At 38.7% G+C, this 23,900-nt stretch overlaps 1 protein-coding gene across 5 annotated transcripts in view; it reads right to left on the bottom strand.

Annotated features, from left to right (window-relative positions):
• KANK1 (KN motif and ankyrin repeat domains 1) overlaps window positions 1-23,900 on the bottom strand; it is a 237,654-nt gene that overhangs the window by 146,159 nt on the left and 67,595 nt on the right. For all 5 annotated transcript variants that reach the window (XM_032290986.1, XM_032290985.1, XM_032290981.1 and 2 more), the window contains exon 2: window positions 16,954-17,080. The gene's annotated coding sequence lies outside the window, so the exon portion shown is untranslated. The remainder of the gene's footprint in view (window positions 1-16,953; window positions 17,081-23,900) is intronic.

Genomic DNA, 23,900 nt, shown 5'->3' with positions numbered 1-23,900 from the left:
CAAAAGTTCATGCAAAAACAATTATTATAGGATGATCAATCTGTAGTTAGACATTGTAAATGAGGTAGTATTTACCTCTAAAACTAACTAAAAGACATTCTCATTAAAACATGGAATGGGCTAAAAATGAGAGTCAAAAATCCATGAAAGATTATTAAAGGAATATCAAAATGTCTGGATGCTAATGCTAACCTATCAATATAAAAGTATTTTTCCACAAAAAGTTAATCTATTCCACTGATAATCAAAATACCTATTTTTCTATAGGGTATGTGCAGTGATTTTAACAACTCAACATTAAATGATCAAAATGACTTTATAACAAAGTGACTCACTACCTAGAAGTGTTAGAAATGAGTTCCAGACCTCTTACAACCATATTCACAGGAAAGAGCTTACCATAAAACTCACAGAAGACAAAAGAAATGCCACTCCAGTTACAATGTGTACATCCGGTACTCAGACATTGGTTTCTAAACACCATTGTCCAATAAAAAGACTCAGGCTCCTTAGAGAATTGACTGATTCCAAAAATGGGGCATGGAAAATACAAGATTAGCCTAGAGCATCAGGGGATGCCATTAAGTGTGATGTGCTTCTGATGTCAAAAGGACATCAGAGCCAGCCTGAAGGAACGCCCAGTGGCCAAAGTTAGAATAATTTGAGCAACAAAATGATGATGATAATATTGGGTTATAATCCATAAAATGAAGTAACTATCCATCATGAGTCCACACTAATAGCACTAGCAATAAGGGAAACTGACATCAAGTAACCTCTGTTATGAGGCAATAAAAAAGGTATATCATTGCTTTTGTGATATTCTTTCAAGAAAAAAAAAAAAGCATAAAGTGGGGAGGGAAAACATGGGGAGAAATGCCAGATATAGGTGACGGAGGGATGGAGGCAGCAAACCACATTACCATGTATGTACCTATGCAACAATCCTGCATGATCTGTACATGTACCCCAGAACCTAAAGTACAATGATCTATCTATCTATCTATCTATCTATGCATAAACTAAAAGTAAACAGAAAATGAGACAGCCTCAAATCTAGAGTCATTTCACAAAAAAACTGACAAGGAATGACAAGGAACTGTTACAAACTGTGGGAGTTTAAGGAGTCAAACAATATAATGTGGATCTTGGATTGGACCATGGAACACAAAAAAAGGATAGTAGTGGAAAACTGGATAGAATGCTAATAAGGTCTGTTGTTTAGCTGCACGTATTAGACTAATTCAAATTCCCAACTCTGATAATTATATTAACCATAGTTTAATATGGTCATATAAGATGTTAGCATTAGGAGAAACTGGGTAAAGAGTATGCAAGCTCTGTACTACCTTTGCAACATTCCTTTAAATCTAACATTATTTCAAAATAAGTTTTTAAAGACTGATGGAAGAGGAAAGCAACTGTGGTTACTCTTAGTCCTCACTTCCATCTGGCTTTCTTTTCTTTGGACATTTTACAAAAGCATCTCCCTTTGCTTTAGTTAATTGTAAAAGAGCACAGAAAGGTATGAGACATGAGACTCAGAAAGTCAGAACATCACCGTGACCTTCCTGAAAAACGAAGATGGGCTGCCTTCTGGAGTGTAGCTAAGCTTTTCAGGTACCCCAGCACAAAAACAAAGTCTTTAACTTCAGAACATGTTAGCCAATTCCCCAACTGGTCTTTCTTGGATAGTGCAAAAGAAGAGAACACTGGGTGTTCACAGAATGTGTCAACAAGCAGAAGATCTTTCGGCGTAAAGTCCAAAGCTATTTAAAAATGAATGCCCGCAGTGGGTAGGGGGATAATGAAAGATATGTTGGGAGTGAGGTGAGATACGTGGAGGGCAAGAGTGCAAGAAGCCCAAGAAGCACAAATCAGCTACCAGATGTTTCCTCACCTAATAATGTGAGGTTGGATCCACAATGACTTTAAAAATACCTGTTTATATAGTTCATACCCATACCTAAAAGGACTTTATTGTTCATATTCTATTAGATTATTAGCATTTAATTACTCAATATGATGCTCTTAGAAAACAGCGAATAGCATCTACGATATAAATAGGGACTTAAAAAAAAAGGAAAAAAGATTTCTTCCTGTTCATTAAAAAGCACAATGTGCTACAATGGAATATTATTCAGTCTCAGAAAGGAAAGAAATTTGGACACACATGTTACAAGATAGATGAGCCTTGAGGACATTATGCTGGGTAAAATAAGTCAGTCACAAAAAGACAGACATTGTATGTTTCCACTTATGAGGTACCTAGAATAGTCGAAATTACTGAGACAGAAAGTAAGATGGCTGCCAGGGGAAGAGGGCAGTGGGGAGTTGTTGTATGATGGATGCAGCACTTTTGTTTTGGAAGATGAAAGAGTTTTAGAGACTGGTTGCACAATAATGTGAATGTAAATAACAGTACTGAATTGTGCAATTAGTAACAGTGAAGATGGTAAATTATATATAAAACAAAACTTAAAAAATTTTTAAGGTAATATGTGCATCTTTTTTGCCTCAGCAATTGTCACCTTAAAGACTTACAAAGGTATATGCTGTTGTGGGTAGAAAATTATTAACTGTTGCATTATTTATAAGACATCAAAAACATACTAAATGATCATTAAAATAAAATCTTAAAGTAGTTATCCCTCCATATACGAGGAGGACTGGTTCCATGACTGCCTGCAAATACCCAAATCCTCACATACTGAAGTTCTGTTGTCAGCCCTGCAGAACCTGCGTTTATGAAAAGTCAGTTATCTCTTTATATAAGTTTTGCATTCCTCAAATGCTCTACTTTCAATCCATGTTGTGTTGAAAATATCTGCATATAAGTAGACTTGCATGTGCACCTGCATATAAGTGGACCCATGTTGTTCAAGGGTCAACTATGCAGCACATCAGTATGATGGACTATTCTGCAGCATTTAAGAGGAATAGGTAAATGTACTAACATAGAAAGACCCAATCTATAATTATGTAAAATAATAAGTTAAAACATAGACAAAGTATATGATTTTACTCACAGTAAGAAAGTATGTTTGTATATAAATGCATGGAAAATATGTAGAAGGACACATATCAAAGTTAACAGAGACAACTCTAAGGACTATTTGGAGGAATAGTGGGGTTCTTATCTTGAATTTTAAAATAACTACTAGAGATTATTTTAAAAAATGAAAAATATTTCTTGTATTTTTATATTTTTATACAACAGGAACAAATCATACATAAAGGAAATTAAGAAAACAATCATATTTACAATTGCATATAAAGAATAAAATACCTAGGAATTGTCAGGCATGGTGGCTCACACCCATAATCCAGTACTTTGGGAGGCCGAGGCAGGCAAATTGCCTGAGCTCAAGAGTTAGAAACCAGCCTGGGCAACGTGGCAAAACCATGTCTCTACTAAAAATACAAAAACTAGCTGGGCGTGGTGGTGTGCGCCTCTCATCTCAGCTACGCAGGAGGCTGAGGCATGAAAAATCACTTGAGCCCAGGGGACAAAGGCTTCAGTGAGCCAAGATTACACTACCACACTCCACCCTGGGTGACAGAATGAGACTGACTCAAAAAAACAAACAGACAGACAACAAAACAAAACAAAAAACCCAACCAACCAACCAACCAAACAAACAAAATAAACCCTAGGAACAAATTTAACACAAGAGGCAAAAGACTCACACACTAAATATTACAAAACACTGCTGAAGAGTAAGACCTATATAAATGGAAATACATCCTATATTCATGGATTGGAAGTCTTAATATTGTTAAGATGACAATATTCCTCCAAATCATCTACAGATTCAATGTACTCCTTAGCAAAACCCCTTTTTGCAAAAAAAATAGTCCTTTTTGCAGAAATGGAAAAACAGATCCTTAAATTCATATGAAGCTAAAAGGGCCAAATAGTCAAAACAACACTAAAAAAGAAAAAAAGTTGGAGAACTCTCACTTCTCAATTTCAAAACTTACTACAAAGCTACACTAATCAAAAACAGTGTGGTACTGGTATAGGGATAGATACACAGACCAAGTGTGGTACTGGTATAGGGATAGATACACAGACCAAGGGAATAAAGAGTCCAGAAATAAAACATCACATATATGGCCAATAGATTTTTAACAAGGGTACAAAGACCATTCAAATGGGGAAAATATAATCTCTTTAGCAAATGGTAGGGGCCCAGCTTTATTCTTTTGTACGTGGATATACATACCATATGAAAAATTAATTCAAAGTAAATTAACCTAAGTATAAGAAATAACATCATAATGTCTTAGAAGAAAACATAGGGAGGCCGGGCACCATGGCTCACATCTGCAATCCCAGCACTTTGGGAGGCCAAGATGGGCGGATCACTTGAGGTCAGGAGTTTGAGACCAGCCTGGCCAAGATGGTGAAACCTCATCTTTATTACAAAAATTAGCCAGGCATAGTGGGCAGAGGTTGTGTTGAGCCGAGATCATGCCGCCACACTCCAGACTGACAACAGAGCAAGACTTCGTCTCAAAAAAAAAAAAAAGAAAGAAAAGAAAACATGAGGGTAAAACTTCATGATTTTGAATTGGGTAATGGATTCTTAGAGATGACAATAAAAGCAAAAGCAACAAAATACAGATCACCTGGACTCTTCAAAATCCAAAATATTGGTGATCAGAAGACATTACCAAGCAAGTGAAAGGCCAGGTGTAGTGGCTTATGCCTGCAATCCCAGCACTTTAGGAGGCCCGGGCGGGTGAATCACTTTAGTCCAGGAGTTTGAGACCAGCCTGGCCAACATAGTGAAACTGTGTCTCTACTAAAAATACTAAAATTAGCTGGGCATAGTGGCGCGCACCCGTAGTCCCAGGTACTCAAAAGGCTGATGCAGGAGAATCACTTGAACCAGGAGGCGAAGGATGCAGTGAGCAGAGATTATGCCACTGCATTCCAGCCTAGGTGACACAGCAAGACTGTCTCAAATAAATAAATAAATAAAAATAAGATAATGAAAAAGAAAACCTTAAAAATGACAGAAAATAAGCGCAAATCATTTATCTGCTAAGGAACTAGTATCCAGAATATGTAAAGCACTCTTACAAGTTAACAACAAATAAAAACAATTTTTAAATGGGCAAAGAACTTGAACAAACATGTCTCCAAAGAAGATATACAAATGGCCAATATGCAAATGAAAAGATAAACATTATTAATCATTAGGGAAATAAAAATCAAAACCATAATAAAATACTACTTTATACCCACAAGGATAACATTTTTTTTTTTTTTTTTTTTTTTTTTTTTTTTTTTTTTTTTTTTTTTGAGACAGAGTTTCACTCATGTTACCCAGGCTGGAGTGCAATGGCGCGATCTTGGCTCACCGCAACCTCCACCTCCTGGGTTCAGGCAATTCTCCTGCCTCAGCCTCCCGAGTACCTGGGATTACAGGCACGCGCCACCATGCCCAGCTGATTTTTTGTAGTTTTAGTAGAGACGGGGTTTCACCATGTTGACCAGGATGGTCTCAATCTCTTGACCTCGTGATCCACCCACCTCAGCCTCCCAAAGTGCTGGGATTACAGGCATGAGCCACCGCACCCGGCCAACAATGATTTTTTTAAAAAGGAAAATAAGTGTTTGTAAAGGTGTGGAGAAACTGGAATCTTGTACATTGATGGTGAGATTAGAAATTGTTTGGCCCCGTGGAAAATGGTTTTCCAAAAAGGTTATATAGAATTGCCATATGGCCTAGCAATTTAATTCAGAGGTATGAAAAGAGACAAGTACTTATACGCCATGTTCATAGCAGCCTTATTCATAACAATCAAAAGGTGGGAAAAATCAAATGCCCATCAACAGATGAATGAATAAACAAATTATGACACATCCATACCATGTACTATTCAGCTATAAAATGGCGTGGACATTACAACATGGATGAACGTGAAAGAAGCCAGACACGAAAGGTCACATATTGTATGAAACCATTTATTTTACATGTGATAGCTAGAATTGTAAATTCAGAGACCGAAAGCAGATTTATGATTGTCAGGGATGAGAGGGAGGAGGGAGTAGGGTGTTACCAATTACTGGGTACAGGTGGCAGCTGTACAGAATTATGAATGTACTAAATACCACTGAATTGTCAATTATTAAATTGCCTATTTTTATATTATGTGAATTTTGTCTCATTAAAAATAAATAAAAGTTTAAAGAATAATGTATAGGTAAGACCAAAACACCAATGGGGAACTGGTAAAGTAATGATGGTGGACATCATTATATGATGTCCACCATCATTACTTTACCAGGGCATAGTGAGACAGTGGTACCTAGGGCATCTTCTGTATCCCATTGCCTCTCTGTGGAACACTCTAAATAAAGAGCTAGTGCCAGGAGAAAAGGAAATACTCAAAACCAGAGATGGTATATAATCCCTGGCTCCATGACAGCAAAATGATCCACTGCCAGAAACAAATGCCCAGTTAAGCTTGGCATAGGGGCTCAGAGGACAGCCAGCCATAGCTACCTTTAGTCTTTTTCTCTATCCAAACTTAACCTACAGTGATGTAGATTAAAAGAAGTTCCACACCCTCCCTTACAGGTGAGGAAACTAAACCATGGCTGCTTCTAGACCTCACACAGAGGGATGTGGTAGGAACTCAAAAAATATTTACTAATTTGGCATACAAATCGAACTTTCTTAATCCAAAAATCTGAAATAGAAATGCTTCAAAATTCAACACTTTTTCAATGCTGACATGACACCAAAAGTGGAAATTTCACACCTGACCTCACATGACAGGTTACAGTCAAAATGCTGTCAAAATTTTATTTCATGCACAAAATTATTAAAAATATTATATAAAGTTACCTTCAGGCTTTATATCTAAGGTGTGTATGAAACACAAACCAACTTTGTATTTAGACTTGTGTCCCATCCCCAAGACATTTCATTATGTATATGTAAATATTCCCCAATCCAAAAAAGTCCAAAGTCCGAAGTAATTCTGGTCCCAAGCATTTGGGATAAGGGATGTTCAAACTGTAAAAGCTGTTTGTTATCCTTTGTCAAGCTGTAGAAATTAACAATTCTATCTGTCTTCATAAATATTCTCATGAGGCTGGGCGCAGTGGCTCATGCCTGTAATCCTAGAACTTTGGGAGGCCCATGTAGGAGGATCACCTGAGGCCAGGAGTCTGAGACCAGCCTGGGCAACAAAGCAAGACCTCACCTCCACAAAAAAGTAAATTAGCCAGATGTGGTGGCACACAGTGTAGTCCCAGCTACTCAGTAGACTGAGGTGGGAGGACTGCTTGAGCCCAGGAATCTGAGGCTTCAGTAAGCTATGATCATGCCACTGCTCTCTAGTCTGGGCAACAGAGTGAGACCCTGCCTAAAAAAAAAAAAAAAAAAAAAAAAAAAAATTATTATGAATAACTGTCTAAAAGCACACCCTAAATCACAGCAGGCTCATTGTTCGGGCTTTTCCTCAGGTTCTTGTTCTATTTGCAATGCTGAAGACTGAAGCTCAGGTGCTCCTGCAATGGCATGAGGTCTCCCCTTCAGAGTGCTTTCACAGCAAGAGAAATACACACCAGAAAAAGTACTGTCGTTGTAGCCACTTACTTTCTGGGCCATGTGAATGACTCTCAGTTAACACTTCTCTCAACAGGTACCAATTACCACACTTTAGAAATAGAGACAGAGTCTCACTATGTTGCCCTGCCTGGTCTTGAACTCCTGGGCTCAAGTAATCTGCTGGCCTTAGCCTCCTGAGTAGCTGGGACTACAATCATGTGCCACCATGCCAGGCCACCACTGCATTTTAATTTAAACTATTTATTTTGGCCATTTCAATGTGATTATTAGAATAAAACGAGAACTTTAAATCAAAAGTGAGCTTTTCTAAAAATCCTTTTTTTCTTTTTGAAATTGCATTCTGCTGAATAAAAATTTTTAAAATCAAATTGCTTCTATAAGAAAAAGTGACAAAGTATCTATATATCTTTATTGTTTAATTCTTCTGATTGTAATAAATAGGCCACTATCAATACAGAGTGGCTGAATCAAAAGGATTTGTTTTATATATTGAGGAGGCTGGAAAGGGAGAGACAGGGAATCTAAGCTCTCCAGATTTTTACATTCGGTTTTTAAAATCTTTTCCTCATTTAAAGTGTCAAAAATTATTTTTTTTTAAATTCTAGAAACAACTGAAATCACATTCGATATTTTTGAATATTCAAAAACATCTATAATTGTGGATCAGAGTTTAGGAAATGAAAAAAAACCACTCAGATTCTCAACTTCAGTTCACTGTATCTTAAGAAATTTTACAAAATATAAACAATCTCACACTAACAATTGAAGATTTTAGAGTATTTCTGACTCACTTTAGTCTCTGGCAGGGCTGGCTCCCATTTTGAAATAAGAACTCTATGTTAAGGTGGAGGATTTAGAGACTTACAAAGTCAAAAAGAAATCATAACTCCCACATTTTTAATCATCCATCCTTCTGGTATATGATTTGCCCCATAATTCTCACCAGAAAATGAAGAAAGTTTTGAAGAACGAGTTATTCTCAATGTAAATCTCCAGCCAGCCACTGTCAATCATGTTGGCCTTTCCCCCTAGTTAGCCGTTCTCCACCTCCTGCCTGAAAACTACACTACTATTTAATTGCTTTGTGACTTCACGTTTTATTGAAGGCAGAAAAACATAAAAAGCTAAAACAAGGAGATAAGTCTATTGCCATAAATTGTCCCCTTAAGTAATGAAACTTGCCTCTCCAGTATAATAAGGTGGGTACTGTGAAAACCCCCAACAAGTGCAATTCTGTCTAAGTCCACAGCCCCATCACTTACAGCACACCTTGTAGTTCTCTGGAGTGCAGCGCCATAGATCAGACCCCAGGGCAGTCAGCTGCAGGCTTTTTAAAGCCAGTGTGAAGGGCACAGCCGAGGGAGTCACTTTGCTCTCCACCCTTACCCACTCCAAATTTATCTTGTATTTTCATGACTGGAGGAGAGAAGCAGAAATAAGAGACTAAGTTATAAAATATTTTATATTGGGAGGCCGAGGTGGGTGGATCACAAGGTCAAGAGATCAAGACCATCACCGCCAACCTGGTGAAACCTCGTCTCTACTAAAAACACAAAAATTAGCCAGGCATGGTGGAGCATGCCTGTAGTCCCAGCTACTTGGGAGTTTGGGGCAGGAGAATCACCTGAACCCGGGAGGCAGATGTTGCAGTGAGCCGAGATTGTACCACTGCACTCCAGCCTGGCAACAGAGCAAGACTCTGTCTCAAAAAAAAAATTATACACTGATAGCACCCCACCTCCTATCCCATTCACTAGAAATCCAGCTATGTGTCATAACCCAGTGAACACATTTTAGGCTAAGTGTTCATTTTCATGAATTTAGAAGAATTCACTCCTGTCCCTTTTAAGCCCCCATTTCTCCCTCTGTAGTGGGATGGAAATAATAATCATCAGATTATACCATGTTCCTGAATGTGCCCAAGCCCCTGCCCTCTTGAAGACTGTATCCAATAATTTACACAAACGAATCGGGTCTTTGTGAAAACATCAATTGGTAACTTCTCTAAGATGCCACCAGCCAAAAAACAAAGGCTTCAGGTGTTTTTGAATTCCACTAATGTGTATAAGAAAGTTCGTGACATTAGTCAGAAAAACCATGCAAGTATATGGTGGGGGTGGGATGGGGGCAGGGATATGTGTAAACATCTAATATATCCACTAAGCATAAAAAATGTCTGGAAAGCACTTTGGGAGGCCGAGGCGGGTGGATCACAAGGTCAAGAGATTGAGACCATCCTGGTCAACATGGTGAAACCCCGTCTCTACTAAAAATACAAAAAATTAGCTGGGCATAGTGGCACATGCCTGTAATCCCAGCTACTTAGGAGGCTGCGGCAGGAGAATTGCCTGAACCCAGGAAGCTGAGGCTGCGGTGAGCCGAGATCGCGCCATTGCACTCCAACCTGGGTAACAAGAGCGAAACTCCGTCTCAAAAAAAAAAAAATAAAAAAAACAAAGTCTGGAAGGATATACAATAAACTCAGCAGTGGTTATATTAAGGGATAGGATCAGAAAGTGAGATACAAGAGTCCTTTTTTGTCTGTATAAATGTTTTACTGTTTGAATATCTGACAATGGGCACATATGACTTTTGTCATGAATTTTCAAAGAGTTAAAATATGGAAAGGAATAATGACCAGTATTTTCCAAACCAAAACTTGAAACACATGGTCTGCCAAAAGATTTTTATTCCACATCTAGAGACAGGAAAAGCAGTCACTATAATGTTCAAATTCAATGTTTTAAAAAAAAATGGCAGCCAGAATTATCTAAAACAAGATTGTCTACTAGCATTAGATATTGAGCAAGTACAAATCCCTAAGCCAGTCACATTATTTCTTCCTTCCTCTTAGAAGCAGGCTATAGTGGCTGACCCCAGTATCATCTTTCTCGGTACTAAGCCAGCATGCTCATGAGGAATTTGGCTCAAGTCAATTAACAGTTTCTGCATTTATGTTTTGCACAAAGGACTACTCGAGGAGAGAAAAGCAAACAAAAGAAACAAAAAACAGTATCATAGTGCTTAAGGACTATAATTTGAGTCAGGATTCTCTTATAAACAAGAACTACAAAAATTGCAGGTGGCTATTCATTTGGGAAAGAAATTAATTTTAATTCCTATCTTGAATCACATTTCAAACTAAGTTTCATACAGATAAAATATTTTAAAATATGAAATGAAGCCATAAAACTACAATGAGGTAGATATAGATAAATTTCTGTGCAATCTTGTGGTTAGAGATGTAATATTAATTCATTTCTTCTATAAATACTATATGCTATGCACTAGAGACCTTGCTGTGGACAACACAGACAGCACCCTGCCTCTATGGAGTTATAGGCTAGGGGGAGAAATAGGTAAAGAGTAAGTTAATAAAAAATAGTAATTGTGGCTGGGCATGGTTGCTCACTCCTTGATACCAGCACTTTGGAAAGCTGAGGTGAGTAGATCATCTGAGGTCAGGAGTTTGAGATCAGCCTAGCCAACATGGCGAAACCCTGTCTACTAAAAATAGAAAAATTAGCTGGGTGTGGTAGTGGGCACCTGTAAGACCAGCTACTCGGTACACTGAGGCAGGAAAATCGCTTGAACCTGGAAGGTAGAGGCTGCAGTGAGCCGAGATAGCACCATGGCCTCTGGCCTGGGCAACAGAGCGAGACTGCATCTCATAAATAAATAAACAAATAAAAATAATACAGGCATTGATCGGCTTACGACCTATGCAACTTATGACCATTCGACTTTACGACCACAATCGGTAGCCACGACTGCTCCGCTGTAGATTTTTGGAAACACTACAACATTTTGATGTGTATCAAGAATATCGCTACCACCTGGGAGGCTGTGACGACAAAGTGCATGTATGGCATCTGGAAAAATTGTGTTAAGCACTATGTTAATGATTTTGACGGATTTGACAGTGAACATGAACTTGAAATGATTCGGGAAAAAATAGTAAAACTCGCTAAAGACCTTTCTTTGGGGTGTGAAATGAAAGATGTCGAAGAGTTGCTAGACAAAGAATCCGGAGAACTTACAAATGAAGAGCTAATTGAACTGGAAGAAGAAAGAGTGGCGGAAGAAGAAGAGAAGAGAAGCACAGAAAGAAGAGGAGGAGCCAGAAAGAAAGTTCACCATTAAGCGATTATCAGATGGTTTATCTTTACTGAGTAAACTTCTTATACATTTTGAAGCAATGGACCCAAACATCGAACGATTTACAAGGATTGAACAGATGGCGCACGATGTGTTTCGTCCGTATCATGAGATTTATGAAGAAAAAAAGAAACATACAATTCAGACAAAGCTCACCATGTTTATGAAGAAACCAACTCCGGTAACCCCAATTGCTGCCTCAGATGACGACATCAACGATCCGCAGCCAAGCACCAGCGGCCAATAAAATGTTTCGTACATGTTTATATATTTTGATATGTTTTGCAATTGGGAAAATGTTTCCTATGGTATTTTTTACACCTGTATTTTCTATTTTTGTATGCACCTGTATTTTGTAATTTTGTATGTTTTGCAAATATTAAACCAGTTGTACTGGTAATGCAGTGTTTTACTTAAACCTGACGAATGTAAAAATAAGAAACAAAATGGTGTAGAGATGATACAAATGGCATAAAATGAACAAATAAAATTATGATATATAACAATAATGAAAGAAAATTATGATAAAATATGACTTAAAGATTTTTATAACATCATTTCACAGTACTGTACATATAGCCTACTCAACTTACGACCAAATCATGTTACGACCGGTCTGTCGGAACCAATCGTGGTCGTAAGTCGAGCACTAGCTGTAATTGCCTATTGAGAAGTGCTCAAAAGGGAGTGTGTGCATGTGCACAGGCATGCATGCATGCACACATTTTCCAGGCAAAAAAACTGTATCTGCAGGATCTCAGGGACAGGAAGAAGGCTGGCATATTCCCTGGACTGAGAAGAGGCCAGTGGGGCTGGAACGCAGTGTCGAAGGGTGAGTGACAAGAGGTGGGGCTTTAGAGCAGGCAAAGCCAGATCATGCCAGGCCCTGCAGGCCATGGTAACAAGAATGCCATGATGAGCTCAGGCAGGGTATGCCAAGATATGATTACATTTCAAAGAGATTACTCTGCTATGTGAAGAACTGACAGTGGGCAACAAATACCACGCATTATTGCTTCCTAGTTACTTTATAAGGAAACCACAAAGGAAAAGATTTGACTACCTAGAATTAAATATTTACATACATTTAAAAGCAGTATAAAATTCAAAGACAAATTACAAAATTTCATATATTTTTATAATAAAAGATACTTTTAAAATGTTAAATCTTTAAAATCTTGTTGCTGCAAGTCAGTAACAAAAATAGCAAATATCCCTCTGGAGAAATGGGCAAAGGCTAAGAACAGAAAATTCACAAAGTAATATAAATGGCATATGAAAAGATCTTCATCTGTCTATAAAACTGTTTTTTTTTTTTTTTAAACTCTGCTATCCAATGTTAAGAAGGGTGTGAGAAAAGAGAACTCTCGTATACTGGTGATGGAATTGTAAGTTGGTTAAGTCTTCCAGCAATATGTATTATGTATCAAACCTCTTTCCTAATCTTATAAGGAAATAATTAAGAGCACCCTCACAAATACAGTTAGAAGGATGTACATTAACATACATGTCCAAAGTGAGATTTGTTAAAATACATTCCCGAAACAGAATCTTCACCAACCCTTAATAATTACACAGCAGTGACAACTGATGAGGAGAAAGGTTTATAATTTATCAACTGAGAAAAGCAGAGTGCATTTTTGAATTTAAGAATCTTATTTAGGTATATATACTTAAAAAAATCTCTGGAAGAATATGAACAGTGGTTATTTAATGGTGGTAAAATCACATATTTTTAACAGGTCTTTTATCTATTGACACATCTTTCATTTTTCTACAGTCACTATTTACTGCTTTTAATAATGCATAAAGTCTCTAAGCAAAAAAAAAAAAAAAATCTGAAACACCACAAAATAAAACTTGAGGCACACCAAACTGCCCGGTAAAGGAGGAGACAGTGTAGACTCGAGATGAATCAGAAATGGTAATGCTGGAAAGGGACTTTGGGGAACGTATGTTTAGTCTAATTCTTCGTTTCGAAGCTTAGGAAACCATTCACCATCTCCTCACTTCACCTCCCTGACTATACTAACAAAGGCTATTAGGACACAAAACAAAACTACTGCTGCTTGGTCTTCACTAATTAAAAAACCATGTACCCCCTGAGAAGCAGGCAAAAATATTTTAACTGTGGCACTTAACTCCTGAGTAAAAGGTACCCAGGACAGGCACACAGCCTGACAGCTGCTTTGGTATCTGGAAACAAGAGGGTTATTGCAAAGTGCCGTTTTTCCCTCACTCCTCAAGCAATTAAGGCATATTTCCTTGTTCATATTGATCCTGTGCCTGCCTATCGCTGAGCTCACAAAGAAACGCTCTCAGGTGGTTACATACATCTGGCAAGGATATTCTCAGCACACCTAAGGGGTTCACAGAATCTGTTGAGTTAGAGCCCAGATGTTTTTATCTGGGTCCTGCCTGCTGCACAGCAGAGGTCTTTGGCAGGCATTTCTAATTCCTTGGCCCATTTCCCACAACAGATATTCTAAATGGCTTCCCCTTCTCAAATCTAAAACCCAAAATCTACCACTTTTACTCTCCAGAAACAAATACTTTATTCTTTCTTTATTCAGGCCATAATCCTTCGGCTCTCTTAATGTTCCTTTCTATTTCAAATCACCTGAGTCTACCGGTTCCATCTCCTCCCTCCTTCCTGGTTCACGGGTAGCATCCCTCCTGCCTCAAAGATGAAGCCGTCCCCCCGATCTAGTCAGCCAGCCCTGTGAGCATGGAAGTCCTGGCCCCTCAGTTTTCCCCTTTCTTTATGACTCCTTCCCCTGACCTCTTTCCCCACTGGGTACCTCCCTTTACTTTTAGTATATCTAAGTTCCCTTACCCCAACTCTGCTGCCTCCTCCCAGTGGCATTCTCTTTTGCTCCTTCTTTTCCAGCAAATCTCTAGACCTGGGTATCTCCACCTGCACCTCCTTCACTTACCATGTTAGGAAGCATCAAGAGTGAGTATTAACAGTCAGAAGGCCCAGAGTACACATTCAGCTCTGCCACTGACCATTTCCACAACCTTCAGAGAGCAAGCCACTTAATCCTCCAAGTCAATTTCCTCCTCTGTAAGATGAGATTAATAATATCTGCTCCATCTCCTTCACAGCTGTGTTGTGAGGATCAAATGAGATAATGTGTGTGGAAGTACACTGGTAGCTTAATATAAAGTACTTTAACATTCTAGTTATTCCCGTTATTACTCTATCCCTGACCTCTCAGCTTCAACTGAGTCAGGGAAGGTAATTTGTGATCTTCAGGTTGGTCAGTGTCAACCCTAACAATGCTTCAATGTCAGCACTTTAGTTTCAACTGTGAATTACTGATTTGGTAATAATTATAATTCATTAAAAAACAAGTATAACCTTGGAGTTTTTAAATTATATGAGCAGGGACTTCTGGAAGACAACAGTAGTAAGCCAACAATTATTGAACACATACCAAAAGTCAGGCGCTGTTCTAAAGTACTTTACCAGAGAGGTTTTATTACTATTTTCATTTTACTTATCGGGAAATTGAGGCAGATCGCAGTCATGATTTGAACCCAGGTATCTAACTCTAAACTCCACGCCCTATCTAATTCCGTTACTGGCAAAGTGGGTGCTAGAAAGAAAGAAACCAGTAAGGAGATAATGACTACTGCAGCATTCGATGCCAGGGATAATATGGACTTAAACAGGAATATTTAGAATGGTTTTTGAAAACCAACACTTTTTTTCAAATTGCTAACTACCAATGTTGCTGAGAGCTGAAAGTTATCTGGTACTTCCATACACTGCTACTGAGATTATAAACGGTATGGTCTTTCAAAAAAACAGAGTGTATCAACAGAGTAAATTAACAGAATACATCAATGCCTGAGTGCTATATTCTATCACTGTTCAGCAATGCCACTTGTAGCAATTTATCCTAGGGGAATAAACATAGATGTGCATGACAGACATTCACTGCAATGCTATTTCTAAAAGTAAACAAGAAATGACAAAAATGTCTAATAAAAGGAGATAGGATAGAGAAACCATTATATTTCCATATATCTGAACACTATGCAGTCATTTAAAATAATGCTGTAGAAAAAAGGAATAAACATTTTATTAAGGAAAAGAAGTATGCAAAAAATAAAACCCACTGACATGGGCTTTGGTATCTGACTGGTTCAAGTTCTGAGCCAGTGGGTTTACCAGCTGGGCAAGTCATTTAATTTTAAAAATTAAATCACTCTTAAATTAATTACTTAAATTACATAGGCAAGTCATTTTTTTTTTTTTGAGAGACCGAGTCTAGCTCTGTCGCCCAGACTAGAGTGCAGAAGTGCAATCTCAGCACAATGCAGCCTCTATCTACTGGGTTAAGTGATTCTCCTGCCTCAGCCTCTCTAGTACCTGAGATTACAGGTGTGTGCCACCACCCCCAGCTAATTGTTGTATTTTTAGTAGAGATGGAGTTTTACCATGTTGGCCAGGCTGGTCTCAAACTCCTGATCTCAAGTAATCTGCCTGCCTTGGCCACCCAAAGTGCTGGGATTACAGGAGTGAGCCACCGTGTCCAGCTAATTCCTCCGAGCCTCAATTTTCCCATGTGTAAATGAGGATAATAAATGTACTAACCCCAAGGGTTATGAGAATTAATAATACAAAGTGCTTACTATTTAGCTTGGCACAGCACAAGCATGCAATAAATGTTAATTTGCAAAAGCAGAGAAAGTTAACACATACAACACATACACATATTCTAAATAATTGGAAAATAATATACAATTTTAACACATCATCTCTAGAAATAAGAGTTAACAGATTTTTATGTAAACTCTAGTTTCTAGATTTTATTTATTGAATAAAGCTAGAAATACATTAATATTTGAGTATCTCCATTTTTTTCAAGTAGCCTTAATACTCCTTTTGATCTATTAAGTTTCCTTAGTATTATCCAGTCTATGCATATTGTGTTTATGGAAATGGGGTATTTATTGATTTAATCTAAAGAGTAATACAATTCACTTTTATTCTTCAGAGTAAAAGAGCTTATGCATATTTCATCCTATAAAAGTGTTTTCTGCAATCATACATTTGCAGATCAAGAGCAATCTCAACAGATTATTGGAGCATAAAAGAAGAGAATGAATTCGTATCTCTAAAAAGCAAAGTTAAAGGAGACAAACATGACAATTTCATGATAGTTATAAAGAAAAAGTGATACGTTACCTTAATTACGTAAGGCCAGAAATTACTGCAATAAATATTTCAACTCCATGGACAATTTTCTAAGTGTGATCAAAAGATGAAAGTAATTTACTAGTTCAGAAGTCCATCCAGTATAGTGACCATGGTCCTGAAATGAAAAAGAAATTTCTTTGAGGGAAAAGTAATGGAACAATACTCTTTTTTAGGCTTGAGATCCTCAGGAGAAGGGAATCAATTATTGGAGACAGCTATGCACTTTGGAAATCAAAGTACAGTTAAGCCACTTTCATGCTGGGGGTGCAGGGGCAGCCAGAATAAAAGGGAGCCTAAGATACCATGCAAAGGGTCCCTTTTGCTTTAGGTAAAGCCTAGCTACTCACTCTGGTGACGCACCACCAGCAAAGAAAAGTGCTGGATCCCTCATAGCTTTCCACCTTCTGTTCTGTCCTCCTTTGTGTGTTTGGTAGTATACACATAAATCAGCACATGCACACCATTCTATCTTAATGTATTTTTTAATCTCTGTCATTCTTACTCAGATCACTCCATAACAAACACATGTCCTTCCTCCTACAACTGTTAATGGCAGTTCCCTGGGACTAAAACCTTGGAACTGTTTCTAAGTCATCCCTCTCATCATCACCTTCCACTATTAGTCCATCACTTTCCCCAAATGTCCTGCTGCCCTCTACCCCTTTTTCACTCCTATGCCACGGCTAAACCCAACTTCTTTAGCATATCCCATTTGTTTTAACAAGAGCCTCTAACTTGGCCCCTCTGCAGATCACAGCCTGTCCACTCTCTTACAGAGAAATTGCTTTCATCCTATTCCTGTAACCTTGAACAAGCTTGGGCCCATCCTTTTGACTGTAAAATAGAGAACTAGTTTCAAAGTTTTCCATCCTCACTGTGCTTTGAAGTCAGATGTCCCTGGGCATGAATCTTGATCCAGCCATTCTGCAAAACTTAGATAAGTATGCCTGCTTAAAACTCAGTCTCACTATGTATAAAATGGGAACTAGTACACATACTCCAAAGGTTGCTGTAAAATAAAAATGAGATCTTAAGCCTTACAGATCACACAGCAGGTACTGAACAATATTAGTTATTCCCATCCCACCTTATAGAATCCCACAAACTTTGAAGTACTCTGGTCTTATAACTTCCAAACCTAATGTTTTCTCACGTCTACATCCTTAGTGATAATGATTTTCCCTTCCATCACATATAAACTCCTCTGTTGACCTTCAGTTCTTCCATTATCTATCACTACTTTATCTTTCTCTAATTTCCAATAAACACCCTCTATTCAATCAGATTAATCTAATCATTCTCCCAAGAACACATACTTACACTCTGCCTTTGGGCCCATCAGTCCCCCACAGACCTTTCTCCACTCTGTCAAGGCCCAGCTTGAATCCAAAGCCCCAGCAAAGCTGACCTTGGAAACAATTTAACCCTCACACACTGCCTTAACATTATTGCAGGCTCTTTCATGTTTACTAAGCTTAGTTGTCCAGCTGGAAAAAGCTATTCTGATTATTTCAAGTTAAGCTTTTAACTTCAGTGTGAATTGCCTTAAGAGTTTTTACAAACCACATATTTTTTGGATAGGCTCTATCAGTGCTTTTTGACATTCATGGGGCTTTGTGACTTAAGGTAAGAGTCTTTTATTAATTCCATCATTTTTATTTGAGGCTCACACAAGGAGCTTGTTCCATCCTCAATGGGTAGACCACTAGTAGACAATCTGACAGCTGTCTCATAAAGCCAGATATGAGTTCTAAGTACGTACAATGTCTGTCAGATTTTGTGACAAAGTGAACATGTTCTAATTTCAAACACCACTTTAAGACCAAACTGTCAATGCCAGCAAGGATGATGCACAATGGGGAAAGATGACTGGTCTTAGAGTTTTACCTGAAGATGATGGTTGAAGCTCTGGGGGTAAATGAAGGTTCTAAGGGGAGTGAGTAGAAGACACAGTGAAGGGTCAAGGTACATGGAAGAAGACACTGAGTGGTTACAGAGGCAGAAGAACCACAAGGGTGGAGAGGCACACAAGCCCAAAGAGAGTTGACTAACAACACAGCAAATGCTGCAGATGGGGACAAAATGTCACTGGGTTTAACAATTAGGAAGGAGATCATGAGGTCATTTTGAAAATCTGCAATTTTCAAAATGGCAGCTACAGAATGCTGACTGCAGGACCCTGAGGAGAAACTGGGAGGAAGGGAAACAAACAAGCAGAGACTTCCTGCCAAGAACATTGGTTCTTAAGCCAAAAGGTTTGTGCTGGTCATTTTCTAACCCTGAACTTAACAGCTCAACGAAATACCCAAGCTTGCTCTTCTTCCCTTGCTCCTCACCTGTCCGTGTGCAGACAGCCTGACTGCTGAAGACAGAACTGACAACTGACTGCAAACCCTTCCCGCCTTGTCTTTCCCAACACCACCCTCACATGCCTGGTTTTGGTTCCCTAACAAATCTTGCAGAACTATTCAACAGCTACATGTTATGAGGTCTCAACAGCTGTTATGAGGTCTGCTGCTGTAGGTAAATGACAGTTATTTAACATAAAAGGAAAGACACCAAAATATGTTAAATAAACAGAAGTCCAGTTCAGATCAAATATCATATTACTATCTTTGGGTGACCTATATAATTTATGCTGAATTATTTAAAAAATATTTTGTTTTCCTTCAAAGTAGTACTTTGTTCTTTACTGTAAGTTTAAAAAAAAAAATCAAAGAAAACATAAAAATCATGAGGACAATTAGCAGTTTGTTGAACCACCTACTTTGATATGCATGCATGACACACATAAACATAACACACAAATGTGTAAGGACATAGAAGTGTCACTAAAACTGAATCATATGGTATTACTTGTAACTTTTTTTCCCATTTATTCTGATGGAAGTTCTGTATCATTTAATAGTCTCGTATCCTTTCATTTTTTTTCAACTCAATGAAATAAAACAAGAAGGCAAGATTAGAGAAGTATGCTTTCATTTTTAATGGCTGTCAAACAATCCGTTTTAATAAATCCTCTTGAAGCACTTAAGTCACCTCCAATTTTTGATTATGTATTTAATGCTCAGAAAGATATCCTTCACTATACCAATAAGTATTTGCCTAGGATAATGTCAAGGTCAAATGTATGGACAATATGAGAATCTGAAGTTGATAACTTGCCCTACACACTGTTTGAGCCAGTGGCACATGACAATAACCACTCCTCTGCACGCCCTCTAACACTAGGTAATTTTATAAAACTGTATTCTACAGATTTAAGTTTTAAATTTTGATTAGCATATATTTGAGGTTGAACACTTTGTACCTTTTTACACTCATTCATGCTCTCTATTTTTCTACTAAGGTGTTCATCTTATTGATCTGGAATACCTTTTCATATATCCAGGATATTAATTTCACATATCCAAGGTATCAATTAAGGATAGATGAATTAATATGTTATTAATATCTATTATGGATTAATACACATATGGATTGATATGTGTTAATATTAATCCATATGTCCTGAATAATGGAGAGAAATAGTATATTCATTGGGAAACAAAATCAACTCAAGCCTATTAGAGCTGGAAAGGATCTTTATCATAAGGATACTGAGGGATCCTTCATATATAAGGATACTAATATATGAGATTTGTCATGTGTATTACAATTCATTTCCATAGTTTATTTAATTTCTAAAATGGAAACATCACTACTTCACTTATCTATTTTGAAGCTTGAAGAACATGCAGTTAAATGAGTGGAAGTAATCATCATAAAAACAAAACCAAAAGGGAAAATTGCTGCTACTTACTGAGGACTTTATAAGGACCCTTATTCTTTCAGTCCTTATGATGAACCTACTGGGAAGGCATTTCCATTCCTCATTTACAGATAAAATGTAATAGATATCCAGAGACAGTAAACAATAATTAGATTTTAAATTTTTACAAATAAGCTCTGTATTGATCCTAAAAAAGACTTGGTAACAGAATTACTCCCAGCAGTATCTGTAGTAAAATTTCCTCCTTAGAAGTAATCCCAGGGACTACTCCCATTTCTCTGCCAGCAACAAACCAAGTTACTATGCTTTGCACCAACCATTCTTTTAAGTTTCTCTAGCAAACTCTTCTTCCCCTTCCTCTATGACATATCTTTACTATTGTCATTCTGAGAGCAAGAAAATATTTCTGGCTAGGAGCCTAGGCTACATTATCAGTCACTAAAAGTTTAACATGATGACAGATACTTTGCTCTCTAACATAAATACCTTAAGGGTTCTTCAGTGGCTTATACGTTAGTGATGTCTACAGCAACAGCATACATCTGAACCCATGCTTTTGTCAGGGGTGAAGCACACTGTGCTGTATAAATATTTTATATACAGCTCGTGCTGAAATTCTAGATGAAGAGGCATTCACAGAGCCTCTGTAATATGCTGGTTGCTCAAGACAGCATATTTTTATTAAAGTTGTGTGCAAGCTTTGCCATATCCCATAGAGATCTCCTTTATGTGATCATAGCTCCCCCACCCCCAAATGTTTTTATTTTTTAAATGCATTGGTTGTGCTATGGGCAAGGCAGCATCTGCAATGATGGCAAAGGGAAGGTAGCTGATTGTCAAAACTGGTTGTACTCAATTAGTCTAGCCTAGCCACTGCAGATTCCAAGGGCAAAAGGGCACAGGGTGAGTGAGCCTGGTAGATGAGTTTCTTCGCAGGAATATCAACAGAACTAGACTACCCATTGCCAGAAAATGGAAAAGGAAATACTTTTATTATTCACTGAAGATTTATACAAAATGCTCAGGAATTTGAAGGCCACTCTTATGGAGTAACAGGTTTCCAAATGGGTTTTGGAAACAGCCAAACAACAGCAACAACAACAAAATGCCTCATATCCTCCTGACAATTTGAGGCAGGTAAGGCCACATGCCCCTCATACTCTCCTCACCCTCCCCCACAAGCCCCCAGCAAGTAGCTAAGAGGAAGGGCAGTTGCCATCTCTACATGGGGAAGTGGCCACAAGGACTGTTGCTAGGTGACCACAGAGGAAGCAGCACCTTTTGCACCACCTGATTCTGGGGCAGCAGGAGTCCTCAATGTTTTCCTCTCTGAAACTTCCCGATTCACAAGTTTCGAGGGCTCTGGCTTACCTGCTTCAGGGAGGTTGTGGTAGGGTTCCCTACGGAGAAAAGCAGTTGAGAAGAGAGCACGATCCCCCAGACTAAGGGAAGCTCTTGGAGGTGAATGAGTGTGAAACTCAGAGTGGCAGATGGCCATACCTGCACTCTGGCTGCACCCTCAGGTGTGCAGCAATCCCAGGGGGATGGTTGGAGGCTGACACAGCAACCTCCCTTGCCTCAAATACAGCCCAGAAGCAGTAGGGACTGGTGTAAACAGATAACTTAGGACACCTTCCTGACATTAGGACATTAGTAAGGCCTGGAACCTTGGCACAATCCTGGGAGGGCTATATGGGAAAGAAATCCAAGAATAATTGAGGCAAACCTTTCTGCTACCTGAAAGCAATAGAAGCTTAGAGTAAAGATTAAGTCTACTTAGCAAAGTGCAATATTCTCTGCACCTCTAGTTTGTGGACTAAGCTTCATTACCAATTTAAATCAACCCCTTAGTAAGCAAATGTACTAATGAAGGAAGGGTTCATAGCTAGTAACCTATCTATTTTTCTCAGTTCAACATCATTGACTCCCATCAGTGCATCAGAGATGAAAATGGTATTCAGAATAAAGGACTCTTTTACAGAAGATTCACGAGAAGGCTTTTGTATCATGCAAACATTTCACAAAGAACTTCCAGTCCCACTTGCCACCACTGCCATGAAAAGGGTCTGTTTAACATAGGAATCACTGGAGACATGCTGACAGCCATGAAGCCTCATGGGGTGGAGTCACTTTAGAAAATTCACCACAATCCAGGACTGATTCACTGTCTGGTCTGAGGTTTTTCAGGTCCAACCTCCAAATTTTCTTGGAGCCAAAGATTATTACTTTCCAAGTGTGGGGTTAATGAATAAACCCACAGCAACAAGTGAATGGAATAACATAGGGAGAGTACTTTTGTCCCATCTATGCAAGCTACTCTCCTCTCTGGGCTCTTCTCACTGGGCCACAGAGTCAGAGGTGGCCCTCCCATACTGACTCCCTGCACCCACTTACTTCCCCAACCATGGCACACTGGACCACATAAAGGCGTGAGATCTATGCTGAGCAAGATGCTCCTCCCCTAGGGCTTGGGCTTTAAAATTAGGGCTGAGGAACTGCCATGCAGGCTCCAGATGGAGCTGGATCTATGTGTTGCATAGCTATGGATGACAAACCAGAGCTGGAGCCCAGAAAGGTGAGGACAGAGCTGAGAGAAGCAGTGACAACACACAGAGACAGAGTCCTTCAACTTCCTCATGCTTTTCTACTTCTGATTCCAGGTTTTTGCTGAATATCCTGGATTTTGGGGAGGACTTCAGTATCTTGATAACATCCTCCCTAAGTTTGTTTTGTTCCTGGAAGCCAAAGATTGGCCGTTGAATACTATCCTTTCCCATTACCAAGCTAATACCCAGCTGTGCTAGGGGAGCCCACACTGGGGGCAGAGGGAAGCGGCTCCAAGGTGGGTGGGTCAGGGAAGGCTATCTGGAGTACAAGCGCTCAACTGAAGACCTCCCCAGGGACTAGGCCTCCCATCCCTGCAGATTCAGTATGCCTTCCCTGCCAAATTGTGCCTCACTGAACCCTATTTTTCTAGGCTTGCATGTGGAATACTATGCTTCAGCTGGCATTATGTCTGTGTGTTCAAACCTGCATATAGTCAATTTTTCCCATTTTCAGCTGCAGACATTTTATTAAATCAAGATATAACAGTCAAATTCCTAGAGTTATGAGAGTGCTCTGCCCTCTCTCCCCTCCCCATGGATGAGCTTGTCATCTTTGA

Source organism: Sapajus apella, unplaced genomic scaffold (genome assembly GCF_009761245.1).
Source record: "Sapajus apella isolate SASKATOON/1434 unplaced genomic scaffold, GSC_monkey_1.0 scaffold24, whole genome shotgun sequence".
Classification (NCBI taxonomy): domain Eukaryota; kingdom Metazoa; phylum Chordata; class Mammalia; order Primates; family Cebidae; genus Sapajus; species Sapajus apella.
The sequence above is the reverse complement of the archived record's forward strand: the minus strand, read 5'-3'. Positions and strand labels throughout refer to the sequence as shown.